We start from the raw sequence: 23,006 nt of genomic DNA, 5'->3' as shown, positions 1-23,006 counted from the left end.
TGTTTACAGTCAATGTTGACCAACATTGACTCCGTCCCCAGGTCGATGCTTTTTAGTGTGTAAATTGTTTTCAATTCATTTATAGAACCCTTGAGAAAGATGTCATAGACCATTGAAACGTCGGGCATAAACCATATTTTGTCGTTTTAATTGCTCCTAAGAATGCATTGCCGAAAGAATCCCCCAGTGTTGATGCTCATGTTGGTGCTATGTTTGACCTGTGTGATGCTGCTTGACGAACCATTTTGACAATCTGTGAAACCGATTTGACGGTTGACGAATCGGTCGGTCAAATTCAAACGAATTTGATTTTGCTCAAGGTGTATGTAGATATGTTGCACGAACATTGTTGAACAGGAGTTCCTCCAATGATTTTATCTGGAGTTCTTTCAATAATATCATTACGAATTTCTACAAGGATTCCAACAGGAGTTTCTCCAGGGATTCCATCAGCGATTCTTTCAGGAATCATTATAAATTTCTCCAGAATTTTCAACAGGAGTTCCTATGATGATTCCATCAGTTCCTCTTGAAATTATATCAGAAGTTTCTTCAGAGATTCCACCTGGAACTCATAACATTGTGGGCTACGTGGAATTCATATAATTTGTGGGCTTCGTGGCCGTGCGTTTAGTGTTACCAATCATTTAGCCATATCGAGTCAAGAAGTGTGGATTCGATTCCCGCTTCAGTCCGGAAAACTTTTCGTCAGGAATGTATTTCGACTGTGCCACCGGGCGTTGCATGCTAGTTTCGTTGTCTTGTGTGGTGCTTCCTTTAAAGGGCAAATCGTTCACTGTCCACTGGAAGCATTAACGTGTCGGTGTCTGTGTCTTTTTTTTAACTCCATCAGAAATTATTACCGAGATAACATCAGGAGTTCTTCTGGGGATTTCTTGAAGAGTTTATTCAGAGATTTCCTTAGATATTACACCTAGAATTCCTCCAGGAATTCTATCAAAAGATTCTGTAAGGATAACATCAGGAGTTCCCCTGAGTCTTTCAACAGGAGTTCTTGTTGGTATCTCATCAGGAGTTCCCATAAGAATCCATCAGGAGTTCCTTTAGGGATTCAATTAGCAATTCCTACAGGAATAACAGCAGCTTGTTGAGATTTCATCAGGAGTTCAAAAGGGATCCCGTCAGGAATTCCTTCAGAGATTCAATTAGAAGTTCCTCTAAGGATTACAACAGAAGGTCAAGTTCTTTCAAAGATTCTGTTCTGGCAGCACTGCCGCGTCGATAAGGCGTGAGAGGTGAGCGCCCGTCGACAGCGACAGGTTAGATGGAAAGAGAAGGAGAGATGACAGATGTGATAGGAACTGTCGTCGGTCTAGAGAAAATTGGGTTTGAGGTTTTTCTGGCGAGTTTGGTTCAGATCAGCATACAAGTAAGAAAATAAGATATAATAGAAACAGGTCAGCAAAACAAAATACGTTGTTTATCCAGGCCAAACATTTGTGGTTAGGTGGGAGTCGAGATTTCAAAATCTCATGAAATTTTCGACACGAGACGACACTAGAGACAATTCAAAGCCAACGAGACATTCAACGGACAGATAACATATGTACACTAGTGTGGGACAAAATTTAGATTCTTGCTCCAGTCCACTTTTTGGATTCGATTTAGGTCCCATAACAACTGTGCAAAATTTCAGCTCGATCGGAGAAACTATATTTTAGCGCCAGCCGTTCAAAGTTTGTATGGGATTACTATGGGAAAACTTACTTTTGCAAAGAAAAATCGCCAGAGGTCACCCATTGACATCTATAAAAATTCCGAACACCGACCTCAATAGGTATTTTTACGATGAAGAATATTGCCGAAGACCGCGAAACAATCCGACACTTAAAAAAAGTTATTCAATGAAAACCTATTGGCATGTCGACGTTGATTAAAGATTAACAGAAATAACGATAATAACAAAATTTCCGAATAGTCTATGCTTAATAACTTTTTTCACAAGCATCGGATTGCTTGGCAGTCTTCGGCAATGTTGTTCATCGTAAAAATACCTATCGAGATCTATCAGAATTTTTATAGATGTCAATGGGCGATCTCTGGCGATTTTTCTTTGCAAAAGTAAGTTTTCGCATAGTAAATCCCATACAAACTTTGAAGGGTTGGCGCTAAAATATAGTTTCTCCGATCGAGCTGAAATTTTGCACAGTTGTTATGGGACCTAAATGCAATTTAAAAAGTGGGCTAGAGTGAGAATCTAAATTTTTTATATAACCGTGTCCCAGGCTAATGTGCACTAAGAACGGACACTTAATTTGTGTAATTTGGAAATACTGCCGCAGAAGTTGTAAGTTTAGGAATTTAGGACTGGATATCAAACTATTGCGAGTGTTCTGTCAATCGAGGGCTTGATTGTACAGTTGTTCGTGAAAACTTTCTTCTGAAAGGAGATTATTTTCCCCTGCCGCGGGTTTTGTGCAAGTGTCTCTGCTTGTGGGTCCGCACATCCATTTTTGGCCCTTCATACAGGAGACTGACTGCTCACAAATAGCAGTACAATCTTGATCGAATCGCTTTTCAGATTATTCCAGTGCTATAGGCAGATGCCTTGCTACAATAGATGGTAGAATACATCATCATCATCATCAAACTTTTGTTAATTCATTTGAAAATTCATTAGGAGATTGTGCAAAGCACTTATCGAGCTTGGAGAAGGAAAGCCAAGGGAAGGAAACAAACTAAAATTTTAAGTGGGAATTTTCAAGTATATGTTACACGCTAAATTTGAACGCATTGAAACGAAACTTTAATTACAGTTTGATCTGCCAACATATGTTGTTTCAATATTGAAGGCTGATTTGCAAAAACCGATTGTTTTAGTCCACTTGATCCGAACAGATTTCCATTTTCAATAGATTTCAATGGGGTTTTCTGCAGGAATTCCTTAAGAATTTCTTTCATGGATTCCATTAGGAAAACTTCCAGGATTTCATTTTAAAATCATCTTGGGATTCCATCATGAACACCTTCTGGAATTCCATCAGAAGTCCTATCAGGGGTTCTATAAGGAATTCTTCTAAAGGTTTCTTCAGGAATCCCTCTAGGGTTATTTTGGGTTGCATCAGGCTTTTTATACGGACTTTATTAAGGGATTCTACCCGAATTTTCTTCCAGGAGTTTCTCCAGGGAATTCTTCTAGATATTCAACAAGTGGTCATCCCGGAATTCCTTAAGAGATTTCTTTCGGAATTAATCAAGGGATGCCTCCCGAAATTCCTGAAGGAATTAATCTTTAAGGAATTCTTTCCAGAATGTTTCAAAATAATTCTCGAGGCTTACCAGGAATTCCTCCAGGGATTTTATCAGAAATTTCTTATAAAGATTTCATCATCGGAATTACTCAAGAGATTCAAGCGATTCCACCGGTTATTTTTAAAGGAATTTCTCGTGGAATAACTTCAGGGATCCTTGGGGGTTTTCCGGAATTTCTCCAGCGATTTCACCAGAATCTTTTTTTTATAAGAATTTCACCAGTAATTTGGGAATCCACCAGTCTATCACCCAGTGATTCTACCAGGATTTCCTCCTGGGATTCAAAACAGGAATTCCTTCAGAGATTCCTTTGAGAATCCCACCAGAGGTTCCGCCAAAATGAACTCCAATGATCCCATAACGAATTTCCTATGGGATTTGACCTATAAAGATTCCACCAGTTATTCTTTCAGAGACTTCACCAGTATTTTCTCTGATTATTTCACCTGCAATTTTCGTTAGATATTTTTTAGAAAATTTCACAAGGAGTTCTTCTATGGTTAACACTGGGAATATAACCAAAGTTTAGAATAGAAGAATTTCAACCAGAAAAATCACAGAGTTTCGCAGAAGTTCTACCATAAAATACTTTAAAGGTTTGACTAGGATTTTCCTTCAGGATTAGCAGAAAATTCTCCAGGGTGTTAACAAATATTTACTCAGAGGAAAAAAAAAAAATTTCTGAATGCCTTTAGAATAAATCCCCTAACTGAAGCTGAGCATGAGCATAAGTGACCGTACAATTCGTAGTTGCTACTCCATGATTGACCAGAGCAATCGAAGTTGCACAGGGATTTAGTGAATGGGGCTTGGGATTGGCTTACCATTCTTCAATGTGCACAAATCAAGAGCTCAAACTTTAGAAGTCAATAACGATGCCGGCCACGTCCTTACGGTTATCGGAGAAGGGAAGGAATGTTAGTTAGACAACCATTGGTTTTAGAGACCGAAGAATCTTCTGCATCTCCATAGTTGTCATGGAAAGGATATTGGGTTAGTGGGATAAGGTAAGGATCTGGGAGTCATCTTTAGTTGATGATGCGATCCTTGATACATTCACGCCTGACCGGATTCGCGATATTATTCGATAAATGAATTGTATGCCGAACAAGTGTTCATCGTTCGCTCCCGCAAGAGCAAGCAACGCGACCAAAGGATCAAACACTACTAACCAATAAATCCCCAAACTGAAGCTAAAAGATTTATTTTTGGAAAATTTCTTAAAACATCCATGGAGCAATTTCTAAAGAAATCTTTGGATGAACCACTAAATAAATCACTGGGGAAATCCCCTAATATATTTCTGGAAGAACTTTTAAGGTAACCCCTGAAAAAGTTTCTTAAGGATTCTCTAAGCTTTATGGATTCATCGGAAAAATCCTTAAAGAAATAATGGAAGGAATTGGTGGAGCTTTTGATGGAATTCCTGTATTAATTTCTTGGAATGGATTTTTTGAACTTTTTTTAAGAATTTCTAGAGGAATTCCTGGTGGAATCGCTGGAAAAAAAATGATAGAATCTGTTTAGAAATTCCTGGAGGAATTCTTAAATAAATCTTTGGAGGATGGTTTGACGGAATTCTTGCAGGAAGCATTGGATGAATCACTGAAGAAATCCCTCGGGAAGTTTTTGTATTAATTGCTGGAGTAATCTTTGGAAAAAAATACTAGAAAGAATCGCTGAATAAATTCCTGGTGGAATTCTTGAAGCAACTCCTTGTGGGATTAAAAGTGGAATCGTAAGAGGAAGCCCTGAAAAAAGTCCTGGTGAAATCCTTGGGGGAATTTATAGTGTTGAATTTCTTGAGGAATCCCTTGAAAAGTACCGCCGTGCGGGGTGACATTGGGCCTAGGGGGTGACTTTGACCGCCCTTTTCGATGCATCCCATGACTAGTACGGGAGTCACAAAACTAATCCATGACCATCCAGTGGCTAATTATAACGAATTCTTGAAACTTGTCACATTGTTTTCATTATTCTTGTTTTAGTTTGCTGTAAAAATCTTGGCCCAAAGTTACCCTTATGGCCCAATGTCACCCCGCACGACGGTATCTGGAAGAATAAACGTGTGATAGAGTCCTTGAAATTAAATTCTAGAGGAATTCTTGAAGGATTATTTATTTATTTATTTGTCGTCAATCATTAGAAGACCGTTTCATTACACACTAATTTTACATATTTTTCTTATTTCTAACAGGAATTATAAAGGTACATAACGAGTTTACAATCATCGAACTGAATTGAAATATCGCTTCAATTTGGTTTTTGTCGTTGTGAAGTCAATACTTGCGCAATGTTTATTATATGTTGCCATCATTTGATTAAGAGGCCCATATTTGGCATAGTTAGTACGATGATGGCATGTAAGGAATATATTCCGGTTTCGCAGTTGTCGGAAGGGTGCATAAAAATTTAGTTTTGCTAAGAGTTCTGCGGAGTCAATACGATGTGAAACAATATCATTTACGAAGGACACCATTGCGAATTCACGACGCACTTTTAGAGTTTGTATGTTGATAAGCATGCAGCGGGCTTTATAAGAAGGTAGAGGAAATCTTGTCCAACCTAATTTACGTAGGGCAAACAGTAGGAATTGTTTTTGTACTGATTCTATCCGTTCTTCATGTGTTATTGAAAAAGGAGACCAAACTACACTACAATATTCAAGTATTGACCTTACATAAGCAATATATAACGTTTTAATTGTGTACGGGTCATGGAAACTATAACTAAACCGTTTTATGAATCCAAGCATGTTATTTGCTCTGTTGATGATTGTATTATAATGATCAATGAATGTTAGTTTTGAATCTAAGATGACACCTAAGTCTCTGACTCTGTCACATTTTACCACTGTCTGATTTCCTAGGGTGATTGTAACGTTTGGTGTGTCTCGTTTTCTACTAAAAGCTATTAAGTTACATTTTTTTACATTCAATTGCAGCAGGGATTTATTACACCAGGTGTAGAAGACTTTTATTTCATTTTGGAATATATTTATGTCCTCTTTATTAATAATTTCTAAATAAAGTTTCATATCATCAGCGTAAATCAGATCTTTTATGTGTTTAAGAATCAAAGAGATGTCGTTGACAAACAGTATGAAGAGAAGAGGGCCCAAATGGGAACCTTGAGGGACTCCAGAGGTGACTTGAATGGGATTCGATTTACTTCCTTTGAATCTAACTATTTGTTGACGGTTGGTTAAGTAGGACTCAATCCATTTCAGAAGATTAGACTCTATTCCTAGTTTTTGTAATTTGAATAGTAGCATAGGTATATCAACGCGGTCAAATGCTTTACTGAAGTCAGTATAAAGTGCCTCTACATGGTGACCATTATCCATTGCAGTGAGTGAGTAATTGACAAATTCTATTAGATTTGTATTTGTTGAACGTCCTTTAAAGAATCCATGTTGAGCATTTGTTATTCTGCTTTTAATTTGATTGAATAGTTTTTCATTAATGATTGCTTCGAATAGTTTAGGAATACAAAAAATAATGGCAATACCACGATAATTCCTTATGTCAGATTTTCTTCCATTTTTAAAGATGGGTACAAGGTATGAGCTTTTCCATGCTTTAGGAAAAATACCAGACTCTAATGACATATTAAAAAGCCAAAACAATGGAGTTGTAAGTTCTACAGCTAAGCTCTTCATGAATAATGGTGGAATTCCATCTGGTCCAGAACCTTTTGAAACATCTAAGTTATTCAAGCCTTCCATGACGTCCTTAACGTTGATATGACTGACTTCAATGTCTCTAGTATATTCTGGTAAGAAATCAAAGTAATTGCAATCGCGGTCTTCATCATTAAAAGTAGTATAGATTTCTTGAAAGAAAAATGCAAAAAGATTGCAAATTTTTTCGGAGCTATCACCAACGTTTTTGTCAAGATGCATTATCGAGGGAAAATTATCTGACTTCAGTTTTGTTTTGACGTAATTAAAGAAATTTTTTGGGCAAGATTTTATTTCATTTTCAGTTTTTAAGTTGTAATCCTCATATGCGTTATCTATGGCTTGATTAAGTTGATCACAAATTGATAGATAGCTTGTTAAGTTTTCGTTATTGTTATTTCTTTTGTATTTTTTATGTGCTTTCTGCTTGCGGTTTTTTAAATTTTTTATTTGTTCATTGTACCACACTGGAGTCTTGGAATGGTTTCTTCGTCTTATTCTTTTTAATGGAACCTCGTCAAGAATAATTTCAAATAACAATTTGTAAAATACGTCGACTGAGGCTTCGACATTTCTTTCGCTTCTTAATTTGACTAAGGTGTTATAGCAATCTCTGGAGGAATTCTTGGAGGTAGCCTTCGAGTAAGCCCTGAAGCATTACTGAAGAAATTACTTGAGGAATATTTTGGATTGATCTTTGAAGGAATCAGTGGGAAAATCCACAATTATTGGGAGAGGAACCTTTGAAGGAATCTCTGGAAGAATATCACCTGAAGGCATGCCTGAAGAATTTTCCCAGAAGGAATTTCTGGTTGAATGTGTGGATAAATTCAAAGTGGAATTATTGATAAAATTCCTGGTGGAATCCCAAGAAGAATTTTTGGTATATCACATAGATTCCTGGAAAAACTTCAAAGTAGAATATTTAGAGGAAACCGCTGAAATATTCTGGATAGCATGTTTGAAAAATTCCCATAGCCATTCCCATATTGATAACGGTTTAGTATATTCTCCGACAGAGACCCCCAATAATATCAGAGTTTTGCCGGAATACTTCGTACGAACTACAAATGGAATCCCTCATCAATATCCATTTTTTCCGGTACTTAAATGTTCAAAGTTCTGCTTTTCCTTACTACGCTTATTGCCCAAAATATTCTCCTCCACAACCACAGAATTCGAAAAAAAAAAAAAAGAAATATTCACTCGACTTGCCGAGATCATTCAAAACATGCGAAGAAATATCGTGTTGCTGCAACGAACTCTGACAGTCGGTCAAACGTTTGCACCAACATAAATCGGTTGGGCTAACTTGGGGGCGGAGTCAATGTTGGTCAAACCGCCTAAGCGTCTGTGGGCTGCATAATGCTCCAGCTGGTCGTTATTTTGTTGAGGAGTTCGAGGATTGAACATACAAAGTATCTAAGAGAATCCCTTACGAACTCTTTCAGGGATTGCTTTAAAAGTTCTTCCAGAAATATATTAAGAAATTTATCCAGGGAATTCTCTGGGAATTTTCCCAGTGATTTCTTTGATGATTCCTCCCAGGATTTCTCCAGAAATTTTCCATGAAAAAACTTTTAGGTCAACTTTAGGGATCCAACCTGAAGGCACTTAAGTGTGAGAAATGTTTTGTTTGATCCTCTGAGTAAATATCAGTTAATTCCATGGATCATTTCTAATCCCGCGGTACCCCTTCAAATGAATGTTCTTGAATTGAAACCTTATGGAAACCATTCTAGGATCTTATTATAAATCAAAAGATATTCTTGACATACCACCCAATAGTCACGTCTGTAATTCACCCCAGATTGCAAGAATTTTGCCAGGATAATCTGAATCAACTTAGAATCTTGAAAAAAGTCTACCAAACATCTTTCCAAGAGATCCATGAGAAATTTTTAACAAGGATATTGCCAAAATCCAACAAAAATCAGGTTGTTAATTTCACAAAGTATAATAAAAAAAAAACTTCGCAAACTATCCAGCAAGATTTTAAAAAGATTTGAGAGTTTGTTCATGTATGTTCTATGTTTTATCAGATTCCTCGCAGCTCACGTCAAGAATTTTTTCAAAGATAGGTTCTAAAGGGCGAACACGAAATTATTGCGACACATTCAACAGGGCATAACTTTTCTACCATTGTGTAAAAAAAAAATGCACACTTTCTCATTGACGTGTATTGTTTACATGCCGTCAAACTCGAAGTCGTGTTTTTTGATTCAACGAAAATGGAGGTGAACCAACGCAAATCGAGAGAACAAATTCTTTCCAAACACCTGGAATTTCCTGACCTGTCGCACCGGCAGTTGGGAAAAATGTTGAACATTCGCCATTAAATCGCCTCCAGAGTGGTTGACGTTGGACCACGGAAAAGGAGCTGGAAGAAAACCGGGACCGGAAAACAAAAAGACGGAGGGAAAGCTGAAGCGGATGATTAAAGCAAATCCTAACGTCTTAAGCCGTGATTTGGCTAAAAAGATCAGCATGCCGCAGAGCTACGTCCAGAATGCAGAGAGCTGAACTACATACATACAAGGTACAGAACTTCCCAAACCGCGATAAGCGGCAACACTTGACGGCTAAAACTCGGGCACGGAAGCTCTACGAGAAGATGCTGACAAAATATGGCTACTGTGTGATGGACGGCGAAACTTATATAAAAGCCGACGAGCATATTGCAGCAGCACGACGAAGCTCCGCTATTTTGGCCAGATTTGGAATCATGCCACTATTCTGAAAGTGTCCTGGAGTGATATGAGGCCAATTTTGTCCATTTTGTTCCAAACGACATGAATCCGCCAAACTGTCCGGAGCTGCGACCGGTAGAGCAGTACTGGGCAATAATGAAGCGGGAACTTCGGAAGAGCAAGAAAGCAGTCAAAGACGAGAAGGACATGTTAAGAAAATGAAAAAAAAAAAAAAACTGAGAAATTGGTACCGGATGACACTGTAAATACTTTGATGGAGGGCATCAAGCGAAAATGCCTTCAATTTTACACTCAAGGCTCCATTGATTAACGTTTCTTTTGATTTTTGAAGTGAATATATGTATAAAACTACCCTAAAATTTTGGGTTTGATGCTAAACATTATAAGAAACTTGGCATGACATTTTCGGTGTCGCAATAATTTCGTGTTCGCCCTTTATATCTACCAAGCCTCTGCCACCTGTTTTGAAAATTTGAAGATGCTTCAAAAATGTTGTCAGATATTCGTCAAAATTTTTCGCAGGAATCTTCGATTCAGTCAAAAATCTCATTAGTACTGCAGCTTTCGACAGTGGCTTAAGTGGAAACGAAGAACAACTTCGAACTACTTTAGTCCTGTCAATAGTTCACCAAGGAACTTCCAAAAAATGTTCAATGATCACGCCAATAAGCTAACGACGTCTGCCAAATATCAGGTTGAAACAAAGTCAAGAATTCTATACGGATACCTCTAGGTCTCAGGAACGATAGTTTGTGTATTTTCAAGTTCGCACTGGAAAAAATACTCATGAAAATTTGTTTGAGGTAAAATAAGACTTGAATTAGGCAGATTTGACAGAATGACGTTACAAGCATTTTATAAGTACCGTTTTGCCTCGAAATCCGGACACCTAAGAAGAAGTTCAACTTCAAACATGAATATTATTGGCAATTTCTTGTATATTTAATCCATAATGTATTATTACAACACTTATAGTGTCTTGTTTGCTATAATGCAAAGAAAATTACAATATATGAAGTTAAAAACACTAAAATATTGATTTTTTCATGGTAAGTATTGCTTCGAAATCCGGACAGCATTTCAGAGCTGATTCAAATTCCGGACACATTTGCTTCGAATTCCGGACACTTTTGTTTTATTTTAATAAAGAGAGATTTTGATAATATTTCAACTGAATGGTGTTTAACACGTTTTATCAAAGGTAATTCAACCAGTTTTCTATTCAAGTTGCAGTTATATTTAGCATTTAAAGGACAAATGTGATGTGAAAGATGAGGAAAAGTTACACAACTCTCTTCTATCGCCGCACCTGATTCAGCAGCATGCAACATCCTGAATTTTGCACATCGCATTCTTTTCGAATTATTTTATGAAATCACAAGGGAACATTGTATTTTTTTCCGTCGGAGTTTTTCTAAAGCACTTCTTCGACCACTAAATAGTTGTTTTGGCTTCATTTGATTTATATTAAGGCACATATCACTTCATATTCACGGATGTCCGGCTTTTGAAGCAGCTGAAAATCATGCTTCGTAATCCGGACACTGATATTTCACCATGATTATCTATATTTCAGCTCATTTTCTAGTGTATTTCACTAGTTGTCAATAAAAAAGCACTTTTTTCGTTCTGTTCATAACGTTTCATGGAACAGGAGCGAACGTTAGCCTTAAAAACTTTGAATACAAACCTAAGCACTAATCTTAAGAAACTGTTAAGCCGAGTTGAAAACCAGCAGTCGATTTGACACACAATACATTTTTATTTTAATTTAAACGATTTTAAAGCCTACTGGGATGCACATACGTTAAAAATGAACAATTTAAACCAAGGAATCGATCTGTGTATTCATAATACAGTTAAACTTACTCTAACATTGCATAAAATAACAAAAACATGCAAGGTGTCCGGCTTTCGAAGCGTCCGGCAATTCGATGCAAAACGGTAATTATGTTGAAAAAAAAAAACAAAAAATTTAGGTAAACAATTTAATACATAAATTTGAAGCAAGCCAGGTAAGGCATTTCCTACATTTATTCATCAAAATTTGCAGAAATTCTTGCATTTTACTTAACAGATATCGGGCATATGTCGATCAAGATTCCTTTTGGAATCTTCGTTTATTAAACTTCAAATCAGGTCCATAACATGCTCGTGGAATGTTACTCGATAATTTCTCCAGAAGTTTTGAGCTCGTTGTTCTCCTTTTTCCCTATAATCAACAATAACAAATTATTTAGTGGATCGATCGTATTTTGACCATACTCCACATAATCAAGTGTAAAATTTTGGATTATCGAATCTCCGGATAACCGAGTCTACCCTGTGTATCTTGAAAAGTATAGACACTAAGTATCTTGGACAAAGTTGTGCTAAGCAACATTTTCTGTAACATTTGACCAGACAGCAACCTTGTGATTTGAGAAGTTTAAAACATGATATTTCATTTCACTTTTCTGAGATAGATCGAAGCTCTGAATATATCAATCGAAGCGCATTTGTTTCCTGAAAGATTTTGTAGAAACCATCATAGCGCTTAGAAACATAAGTAATGCGCTTTTGACGTTAACTACGTCTTACGGCAATATACTGGGTGTCAATTAAAAATCTAAAATTTTGCGACCGTCACGAAATTATGTAAGATTTTGAACGCTAATAACTCAGTAATTTATCGATAGATTTTCAATATTTTCCCACCAATCGGTCGGAAATGTATACAACAATTTTCCCGAATGGAGAAAACTATTGATTATTGACAATAAACTATTGAAAATTAGGAAAATGTCGACCCCTTTCTTACGCAACCAATCACGTGCAAGCAGTTTTCCACGCTTCTTTTGCGTTCCGCTTCGCACTATAAAAACAGACCGATTCCTGCTTCTTCGATCATTCTTCTTATTGCCGTCAGACTGTGAACATGGTCGGCGAGCAAGTCTCGATTGCCTTTCGCATTCTCAGCTCAGTTTTCAATGGAACGCGAATGGAACAACAACACGCCGCCGCGACTGAAGCCGCTTGTTGAAGCGCCCATCGTCATCGCCACCGCAAACCTCATCGGGCGAGGAGGATTTCTACCAGTGCGCCGTCAGCACCTCGCTACCAGGTGCAAGCTGTTGATCATCAAGCGGCGGCAAAACACCAGCGTCTGGATTGTGAAATCGCTCAAGATTTCCTAATGGACTCGCGCTTCCAGAATTGGCGCTGCAGGAATCGGGGCGCAAAGGTAAGTTTGAACGAGATGGCTGAAGAAAATCGACCAAAGCCGCTTGTTGAAGCGCACATCGTCATCAGCACCGCAAATCTCACCGGGCGAGGAGGATTGCAACCAGTGCGCCGTCAAAGTGTGTCCGTGTTACGCAAATTCAACAATTCAATCGGCCCTTTTCAGAGCCAACAAATGTGTTTTAAAGAGTTGTCTGTGTAACATTCTCTAATGTGTTTACCACATACTTGCTATAATCTCTTAATTCATCTCATAGCATCATACAATTATTGATTTACTACGAATCATTGACAATACGGCAATTTGAGGATGTTTCCGAGGACGCTGCTGCAGTGCCGTTGGGATGCAATATATTTTCTATTGTTAAGGAATGATTCAAATATTACGTAACGCAAAATTTGCCAGCTTTGGTTCCCTTTCTTTTCCCACGTAATGAAAGATTTTAAATTTTGACGTTAACTACGTCTTACGGCAATATACTGGGTGTCAATTGAAAATCTATAATGTTGCGACCGTTACGATATTTAGTTTGAACTAAAGGAAGGCTGCAAAATGCAGAAAATTACTTGGCGTAGTTAACGTCATGCGGTCGTGTCTTGTACACAACCCCCTCTGATTTTTATTACCATCGCTGAATTGACAAATCTCCCACTGTGCGATGTGGTCCTGAAGAAGTGTCTCCATTTGGACCGATTCCGGAGAAAGGAATCAGCGGGAGGCGCGGGATTTAGCACTCGGTCGTTGAGGCTGGAAGCAATCGACGCTGTTGTAAGGCAATAAATTACCCACGAACGGCATTATGGATTAGAAGGTGCCAAGTTCGCAAACTGTCAGACCATTTGACGACACACTATAGGATATTACTTTGCCGAGGATGGGAATGGCGAAGCTGATGCTGCGGATGGGCTAATCCTTGATTAAATTAATTGGTTTGCGGGTCGCCGATTGTCGGGAACGTTTGTTTTCGGCCAAATTAAATTAGCTGATGCAGAATGGGATCATTATCACACATCTCGGCGTGATGACTCGATTTGCTGGGGAAATTTAAAGCATGTGCTTAAGGGTTTTTGCCTGTTCAACGGGAATGCTCAGTCTGTAGAATAACTTTGAAGATTATCCTAAATTCTGGCGGAATGTTTTTGAGCCTTGCAACCAATTGGCTACAATGCTGACTACAATCGGTTAATACCAAACCAATTGTAGATGGATTTTTAGAAGAAGAAAAGCAAGTAGGGCTATCAGGGTGTTGAATTGAGAAATATCCTGAAGAGCATTTATCAGATAAAATTTGCTTTGAAAGTTATACCATGAGCGATGTTTTGCATTGAAGTCACCAATGACAAAAAACTTTGACTTAATGCGAGTCAATTTCCCCAAGTAAGTTTGGAACAAATTAAATTTCTGTCCAGAGCATTGAAAAGACAAATAGGTAGCTATTTACCAAGCTGTGTTTGAACAGATACTGGTACACAGATCTTATAATGCAACGGGTCACTTTTCAAATGAAGTTCAAAAGTTGAATTACTTAGGTGACCAATGTCACGAATATTTTGCAGATCCAATAAATCAAGCGTCAGAAACATGACTGTTTACTTAAGTGACCGCCAAGAACATTGAAAAAGAACACATGTTAATCAGGTACATGTAGGTTTCGGTAATTGCACTTGCCGCCTGACCAATCACGACTTTTATTTGAACCGGTAGGAATTTGGTCGTTCTTACTCCAGTTGCAGAACGGTTAAAATCCATTCCATTCATGTGGGCAGGCAGGCATGCATGCATGCAGTTATTTCTATCAATATCCAAGGTCAACCTAACGTGGGTCCATCGTTCGCTGCTAAGATTCCGTTGAACTGGGCTCGTCGTTGTTCTGGTGGCCGTTTTGGTTCTCAGGTGAGCGTTCGCTTATAACCAATCACTTTGGACACACGCAGTGCCGGATTTGGGATTCAGAGGGCCGAGTCCGATCTTATAGAGGGGGTCCTTAATACAACATATCTCTTTAAAGAAAAGAATATTGAAGATAGAAGATAGAAGATAGAAGATAGAAGATAGAAGATAGAAGATAGAAGATAGAAGATAGAAGATAGAAGATAGAAGATAGAAGATAGAAGATAGAAGATAGAAGATAGAAGATAGAAGATAGAAGATAGAAGATAGAAGATAGAAGATAGAAGATAGAAGATAGAAGATAGAAGATAGAAGATAGAAGATAGAAGATAGAAGATAGAAGATAGAAGATAGAAGATAGAAGATAGAAGATAGAAGATAGAAGATAGAAGATAGAAGATAGAAGATAGAAGATAGAAGATAGAAGATAGAAGATAGAAGATAGAAGATAGAAGATAGAAGATAGAAGATAGAAGATAGAAGATAGAAGATAGAAGATAGAAGATAGAAGATAGAAGATAGAAGATAGAAGATAGAAGATAGAAGATAGAAGATAGAAGATAGAAGATAGAAGATAGAAGATAGAAGATAGAAGATAGAAGATAGAAGATAGAAGATAGAAGATAGAAGATAGAAGATAGAAGATAGAAGATAGAAGATAGAAGATAGATAGAAGAAGAAGCTTATTGAGTTCTAAGCAGGACATAATTTACCAAATCCTAGAACAAAGTTCAAAAAATAGTTTTTAGTGAAATTCTTACGTGATCCCGATTTTGTGTTTAGTATTCCGATGGGTTTTTTTTTCTTCTTCGGAGGCACCTTTAATTGAAAGCCCGGGGCATTCACACCCTCGAATCCGGGCCCGAACGAACGGACCTTAAGACCGTTGAACGTTAGTGCGATCGTCCGATCTTTCGTTCGTTCGCCCGCGCGCCAATCCGCCTGTATTTGCACAGCAAAATTAAGATAAAAATTGAACGTGATTTATGAGTACCGTTTTTCCTAGAGCACTCTCGAGAGCACATTTTGAGATTGTGGCCAAGAGGGCAATCTAAACCTAAGCATGGCTGTTTTGCAGTTGGAAAGGACCGCCACAGAACGGGGCCGAGATAGCTGGATCAAGGTCAGATCTATCTCGAAAATTGACACACCAGGGCGCGCGATTCAGCGAACAAGCACTTGGCTCGGGTTGGCTTCTCTGATGGATTGGATTGGGGTGTGGATGACTCACGTGCTCTGCCGCCTCGAAGAGATCGCGAAGCCCGGAGCCGGGTGTCAATCCGAGTGAGCATAAAAGTGAAATACTAAAAGCTGATTCGATCGTAAATCGCCGGGTGCGGTAATTTGCCTTGTTGGGCAGCCAGCGGTCGGTGGTCAATAAATGGACACTTACGGTTGAGAGTAACTGATCGCATCGAATTGGGCGGAACTAATTTGACAAGTGACAATTTTGAGGCATTTTCCTAGTTGTTTGGAAGGTATTCATGGGGGCGGATTTGTTGTGGTGCTATGATTGATTGTGAACCTGAACATGAAGGAAATAACTTGTAGTGGTTCAGTATGGTCAGTGGAGGTCTATACCGAACTTAGCTCGTTAGCTGCAGCGAAACTTGATGCTAGTGCCTTGCTACAATACGACAAATGTAATCAGTGTCTGTTTGATAACAGATATAACATATATATAGACTGGGTATCGCGAATCGATATTTTTCGGTTGTGTTGCTCGATGTTGTGGGGATGAGCATTATTGAATTTTGTGTTTTTTTTTTCTATAGTAATTATATCATTTTCTCTATTAGAAGTGATCAGGTAAATTCAGAATCAATTGTTATACATACTGTGGAGGTAATACTCCAATTTATCGAACGAATCTTATTCTTACTATTCTACAAACACAATTGTATCCATCCTTTGACATCTATGGAGTAAGTAGTCTTCTACTATGAACTACGATGAACTATCATTCCTTCCTATCCTCAGCGATTGTAAGGACGTGGCCTAGTATACAATGTTATTCTTGTCTTGTTTTTTTGTTCATATTATGTAGAAAAAGACATTCATCACAAAGGCTTTATTGTCATACTACATCCCTACCAGTTGGACCCTCTAGCCTACTTAACGATTTTGACTGACCTAATGGGACGGCATCGTCTCCGACCACCGGAGATCATTTCAAAAACCATTATTTCAGGCTAGACAGTCCAACTAGCGACGCATATTCATATATTTTCGGTCTAGGTCCATTCATTTACTACCGTTGTCGTAGGTGTCCCGACTGCACTAATGAAGTCTATATTTTGTCTTGATTATAGTTTATAACGAATGCTTTTCTGGTAAGCAAGCATAAAGCAACGAGGAAAGCCTCCAAAATGGCACGCGTATGCGCTTATGATTTTACGTGGACGAAGGGGCGATTGGCATCTTGCAGTGGAGCTTTTGTGCTAGAGGCTGCGATAGATTGCCTCGTGTAGGAACCCTGGTATTTGTTCGAACTGGATGCAATAAATACATTTTCCGCTCGAAAAAAAAAAAACGCTGAATAATGATCACCTGGGTCAAGTGCCGACACGCGGTATGCAAGTCACCCTAAGTGCATGGGAGGGAAACCGTTCGCATTGGGAGGCTTTTTTTTCGCTAGAATTTGAAAGAATTTAGAATGGCAACCAGCAGTTTAGTGTTCGTTTGCGGATAAAACACCAAGTTGAATCAATCAGAGGTGCATTAGGTTTAAGCTTGGTATTCATCTAGTACTGTCGCGTATTACCCAAGTAACCATAAGCACTTATAATAAGCCCTTAATCAGCATCATAGATGCGTACATGCATTATAATAGCACCACAAATGCTTACAGATCTTATAACAGCACTTCCGCTGCATAGAAACCCTATTACAGCATCATTAATGCTTCTAAGCCTGATGCCTACAGGCATTAAATAAGCACTATATTGGCTTTATATTCGAATACAGGGCATGTTTAAATGCCATCCAGTGTTTTGACAAATATACCAAGTGCTTTGTGTTTGCATATAGTGGTAAGAGGGAGTCAAACATAAATCTTCTCACGTCTACAATTGCAGGTTTTATGACCAGGAAAAGTGATGGTTTAAATTGGTCACTTTTCTTTCTTCCTCAGAAGGATGAAATCTACCAAAACGTAATGTCTGATGCGGAGAAGTACTAACTGCATCATTTTATTACATTTTTTGCATACTATTAGAGGTTTCCGTTTTCATACATTCAGTTATTTACCTCATGTACCAGTTGCTTGGCCGCATACACGAAAGCTCTCTGGCTGCGTACGCGAAAGCACAAAATATTCGCCCTAAAAACCTGGCGAAAACAACTGACGTTTCTCACGTGGTCTTATATCAGCATTAGTGGTGCAGAGAAGCACGGTTATATCTTGGCACTATAATGGCACGCTATTTCGCCTTTTCTGGCATTATAATAGAATTATATGCGTATATAAAACTGACATGCATCAAATGATTACCCTATATGCGCATATAATGCTGTTACCGTGCCGCATTATCGTGCTTACTGGTTACTTGGGTATAACGGAATAGTAGGGCAGAAATAGGGTAAGCTTTCCTATAACTTATCTTAACGCTCTTATGTTTTTTTTTTGTTTATAGAGACTTTACGCAGAAGGGGTATTCGTCTCTTAATTAAAAGGGTTTTATTATCAAAAGTTATTTTGTTTTACAATTTGACTTATATACTACTGAACAATCCAATCTTTTTTTACAAATCTTATTACCTTGTCTTCTGCGTCTTTTTCACTGCTAAGAATTTCAGCTAAATTGTTGTATATTCCTAGCTCTTGTCTTTCAGCATCGTATCGCTGACACGCAGCAAGTACATGATGAACTGTTACTTTTCAATTGCATAACGTACACATTTCAGGTTCTTTTTTCTCAAAAATATGCTTCTTATTAAAAATTGAATGACCTAATCGTAATCTAGTTAATATTATTTGCTCCTTTCTGTCCGTTCAATCTGTCAATTTTCCAACATCGCTTTTAACTATTTTCAAGATAGTCTTGGGATTTTGACTCCATGTGTTTTGGTGGGCCAGATCATCTTTTGTATCCATTTGATGGTATCCTGACAAGGAACTTCCTCAGTTGCAATTGATCGGTTTCTCCCACATCGTGCTGCGTCGTCGGCTTTTTCATTTCATGGGATTCCTGAATGTCCGGGTATCCAACAAAAACAAATGTCCTTCCCTTCAATATCAGCTTCAATAAGTTGGATGTAACAGTTCTTCGATTTTCCAGATTCCAATGATGCTAGGCAACTAGCTGAATCACTAAAGATGACTGATCTGTTTCTGGCATGTTTGGTTGCTTGTGATAGTGCCTTAGCTTCCGCAGTGAACGCCGAACATTGTTTCGCTAGGCTGGCTTTTAATTTCGTGCCTGGTCCTACAACTCCATACCAAACTTTTCCTTCGGCGAGAGATCCGTCCGTGTACCAGTGAGCATATCCTTGGTATTTTCTTTCTGTCACCTCTCTGAAAGCAATAAGTCCTAACATAGGGGGCTGTCCAGCTCTTACCTTCGCTTTTACGGACCAATCGATGCAAGGGACCGCTTTATCCCACGCTCTTGGGTGTATTGTTGCGAGCTTGCATATTTTTGGTATTTCTTAGCCTGTTAGGTTTTGAAACGCATCTTGAGCTCTCCTCCAAATATGATTAGAATCGTCATCAGATTTTTCTATCAATGCGCATGCTTTTTTTTTTTTCTTAATTGTCATTATAGCCATGAGTTCAAATGGTAGACATCCAGATTCTACCACTAAGGAAATAATTAGGGTAGTTCGAAGTGCACCAGAAGCTATTCTAATAATTTGGATGTATATTGATGCAAGTTTCTCGATGTTTTCTCTAACCCGTAGAAAAGTTTTGAAGTAACTATGGAGTTTCCTATATACAATAGGGTCTTACGGTCTGCTTTTCTAGAGATTGCTCTAATAAGATTTAATCTGCTTCTACAGTCTTCTTTCAGATTTTTAGTATGTTGGTTGAAGTTGCATTTTCTGTCAAAGGTGACTCCGAGGATTCGGGTTGTCTTATTTTTGGCTGTTTCCTTTCCATCAAGAAGAATTTTAGGTCCTTCGAGGTGCCAATTACGATGCTTTTTGAGCTTGCAGTAATGCATAGTGAATGATTTGACCGGTGATAATTGAAAACCAATACTTGAGGCCCAATTTTCTATACTCTCTACAGCCTTCTGAAGTCTGCGTCGCAGGTAGCTTACGCGTTTGCCAGATGCAATGATGACAATATCGTCGGCATAGAGAAAAACGTTTACATTTTTCGGGGCAAACTTGAAGACTGAATTCATAGCTAGAAGAAAAAGAGACACTGAGAGCACGGAGCCCTGTGGGACACCGTTTTCTAGATGTTCAATTTTGAGAGGACTTCAGAAAAGCTAACCCTCGCCGATCGTTGTTGCAGGAAGTTATTGATGAATTTATTCATGTTCGTACCGAGATCACAGTCATAAACTTTGCTGATATCAAGGGTAACCATTTCACAATGTTCACCTCTTTCGGCTGCCTCGGCTATAGTTTCATATAGATCTGCTAGATAGTGTGTTGTTCTTTTTCCTTTCCGGAACGCGTATTGTTGTTGGTTGAGTATTCCATTGACTTCTAGATGGTTCATCAGTCGGCGATTTACCATATGCTCCATTGTTTTGGCAACGCTGCTAATTAAAGATATTGGTCGGAAGCTATTGGATTCACAAGTGTTTTCGCCAGGTTTTGGAATCGGAATTATAATACTCTCTTTCCAAACAGAAGGGACATTGACTCTTATGTTCATAAAAAAAAATTGGCGCGAATGTATCATGGATCGCATTACCAATCAATTACCTTATCCACCCAATGTCCTTTCCATGACAACCGTGGAGATGCAGAAGATTCTTCGGTATCTTGTAACAATGGTTGTCTAACTAACATTCCTTCCCTTCCCCGATGATCGAAGGACGAAGGACGCAGCTGGCGCCGTTATTGACTTTTAGTAAATGAATTCTCGATTTTTGCACATTGAGATTGTAAAACTGATTACTCTGGTCAATCACGGAGTACTTTCCAACTATGAATTGTACGTCATCTATGCTCATGCTCATATTAAGTAATGGGTTTAGCCAGGATATCCATCAGGGAGTGGGGACAAGCAACCTCGAAATTAAAGTAACAAGTTTACGCGATAACGATCATTTTTTCACACACTATCGTATGATTATTCTTTTTTCTGACGCAACGTCCTATCCGGAACAGCGTAGTGTTATTTTATAAGCATTTCTACTCCACAGTAATTGATTGAGAGTTACGCCGACTGAAAAGTAGAGAAAAAAAGAGCGGTAAGTTTCGAACCTACAACTCTCAGATCGGTCTTGTTGAATAACTGCACATTTACCGCAACGGCTATCTAGGTCCTCAACTTTCGCATGATTATTCTTATAGGGGACGGGGTGGTAAAATGAACACAAATAAAACAAATTACGATGATTTTTTATCACGCACGGACGATTTAGAGCATAACACTCCGATTTATGCTCGAGTTGATACGGAGGTCAGTTGATGTGAAAATATCAACGAAAACTAAGATATAAGAAATCCACGTTTGAAAATTAGAACTGATGTAACTTTTACCTCGGAGGTCTTGAGGTTTTTCAAAAAGGTGAATATCGCATTTATGGACAAAAGATCGAAATACAAAAGGTCGAATATGATTTGCTTGGTGGGAAATTTTTCTTTCTTTAAAAATATGTTTTCAACCTATTGTGTTTCGACCTTCTGTCCTTTCGACCAGTGTCAGTGTTTGGATTTTGATCCAAATAAGCCGGTCGAACAATACTCGGAGAGCATAACAGTTCGCGACACATCGTAATCAGATAGCCCTTTTGAATGTAAACATTCACTCTCTTTTTTGGTACGTAGCACGAGAGCGTTCAAGAACAGCAACTCTCACAGACTACAACAGTATCGAACCATTCGGGTGATTTATGTTTTCAATAAAATTGGTAATAACTTTCATATTATATGCTAATGCAGCCTTAAACAACCTAATGATAATCTTCTGAATCACCAAACACCCCTTGGATTGTAAACATAGCACAAAATATGAAAAATAAAACAAAAATGGAAAATCTATTTAAAAAAACACAGTTCGTTCTTTACGAAAATTTAAGCATACAATTCGTAGTTGCTACTCCGTGATTGACCAGAATAATCGAAGTTGCACAAGGAACCAAAAGATGCAGCTTGGGAGTAGCCTTCCATCTTTGATGTACACTTCTGAGAACTCCAAACATTGTAAAGTCAATAACGGCGCCGGCCACGCCCTTACGGTCATCGGGGAAGGGAAGGAATGTTAGTGTGACAACCATTGTTACTAGAGACCGAAATCACCTCTACATCTCCATGGTTGTCATGGGAAAATGAGTTTTGTTAGTGGGGAGGGATCATAGCCGCATGATCAGGATTCACCCTGGTAAGTGATGCGATTCATGCAACCTTTGTTCAAACAATCAATATCAGTTCAAAAGTTATTTATTATAATTATAAAAATCAGGTTAAAGGAAAGCTATGGCGTTTTTTAGGTTAATGTACAAGAGTCTATGTCGACACGTACAATAACGAACTGTTCATAGTTGTTAAATTTATTTATTTAAATAACATTCCCACCGTTGTCATGATAAATATACGTTTCATGATATATTGTACATCTAAAATAAAGGCATGAAACGAGCTCACCTAATTGATCATCCATTCTTGATTGATCAGCATGCTCATTTTACAAAAGCAAAATATAACCGGACAGCGTTTCAAGCCGTAAACCTGATCGAATGGCCACATCCAGCGAGTGACTATTCGATCAAGCCCGCAACGAAGTACTGTCCAGCAGAATGCGTGCAGAATTAACCCTTTTATTTCCGATATAGACGTTTTTTTTCAAAAACTACACCAGCCGAATCTCCATTTCTGCATACTTGGAGAAATTCTTCAAAACACAATACTGTAGTCCGGGGCAAGTTGAACACTAGTTTTTGTCATGTTATCCTTTGAAATTCAAATATTGTTGAATTAATTTCGACAAAATCAGTACTTCAATGATCTTTATTAGTATGTGTAATAAATTTTTAAGAAATAAAATTTAACATATAATAAAATAAGTTTGAATTTCCTAAATTGAAAATGAACGACTGGCCGA

Source organism: Aedes aegypti, chromosome 3 (assembly GCF_002204515.2).
Source record: "Aedes aegypti strain LVP_AGWG chromosome 3, AaegL5.0 Primary Assembly, whole genome shotgun sequence".
Taxonomy (NCBI): domain Eukaryota; kingdom Metazoa; phylum Arthropoda; class Insecta; order Diptera; family Culicidae; genus Aedes; species Aedes aegypti.
This window is presented reverse-complemented; position numbering follows the sequence as displayed.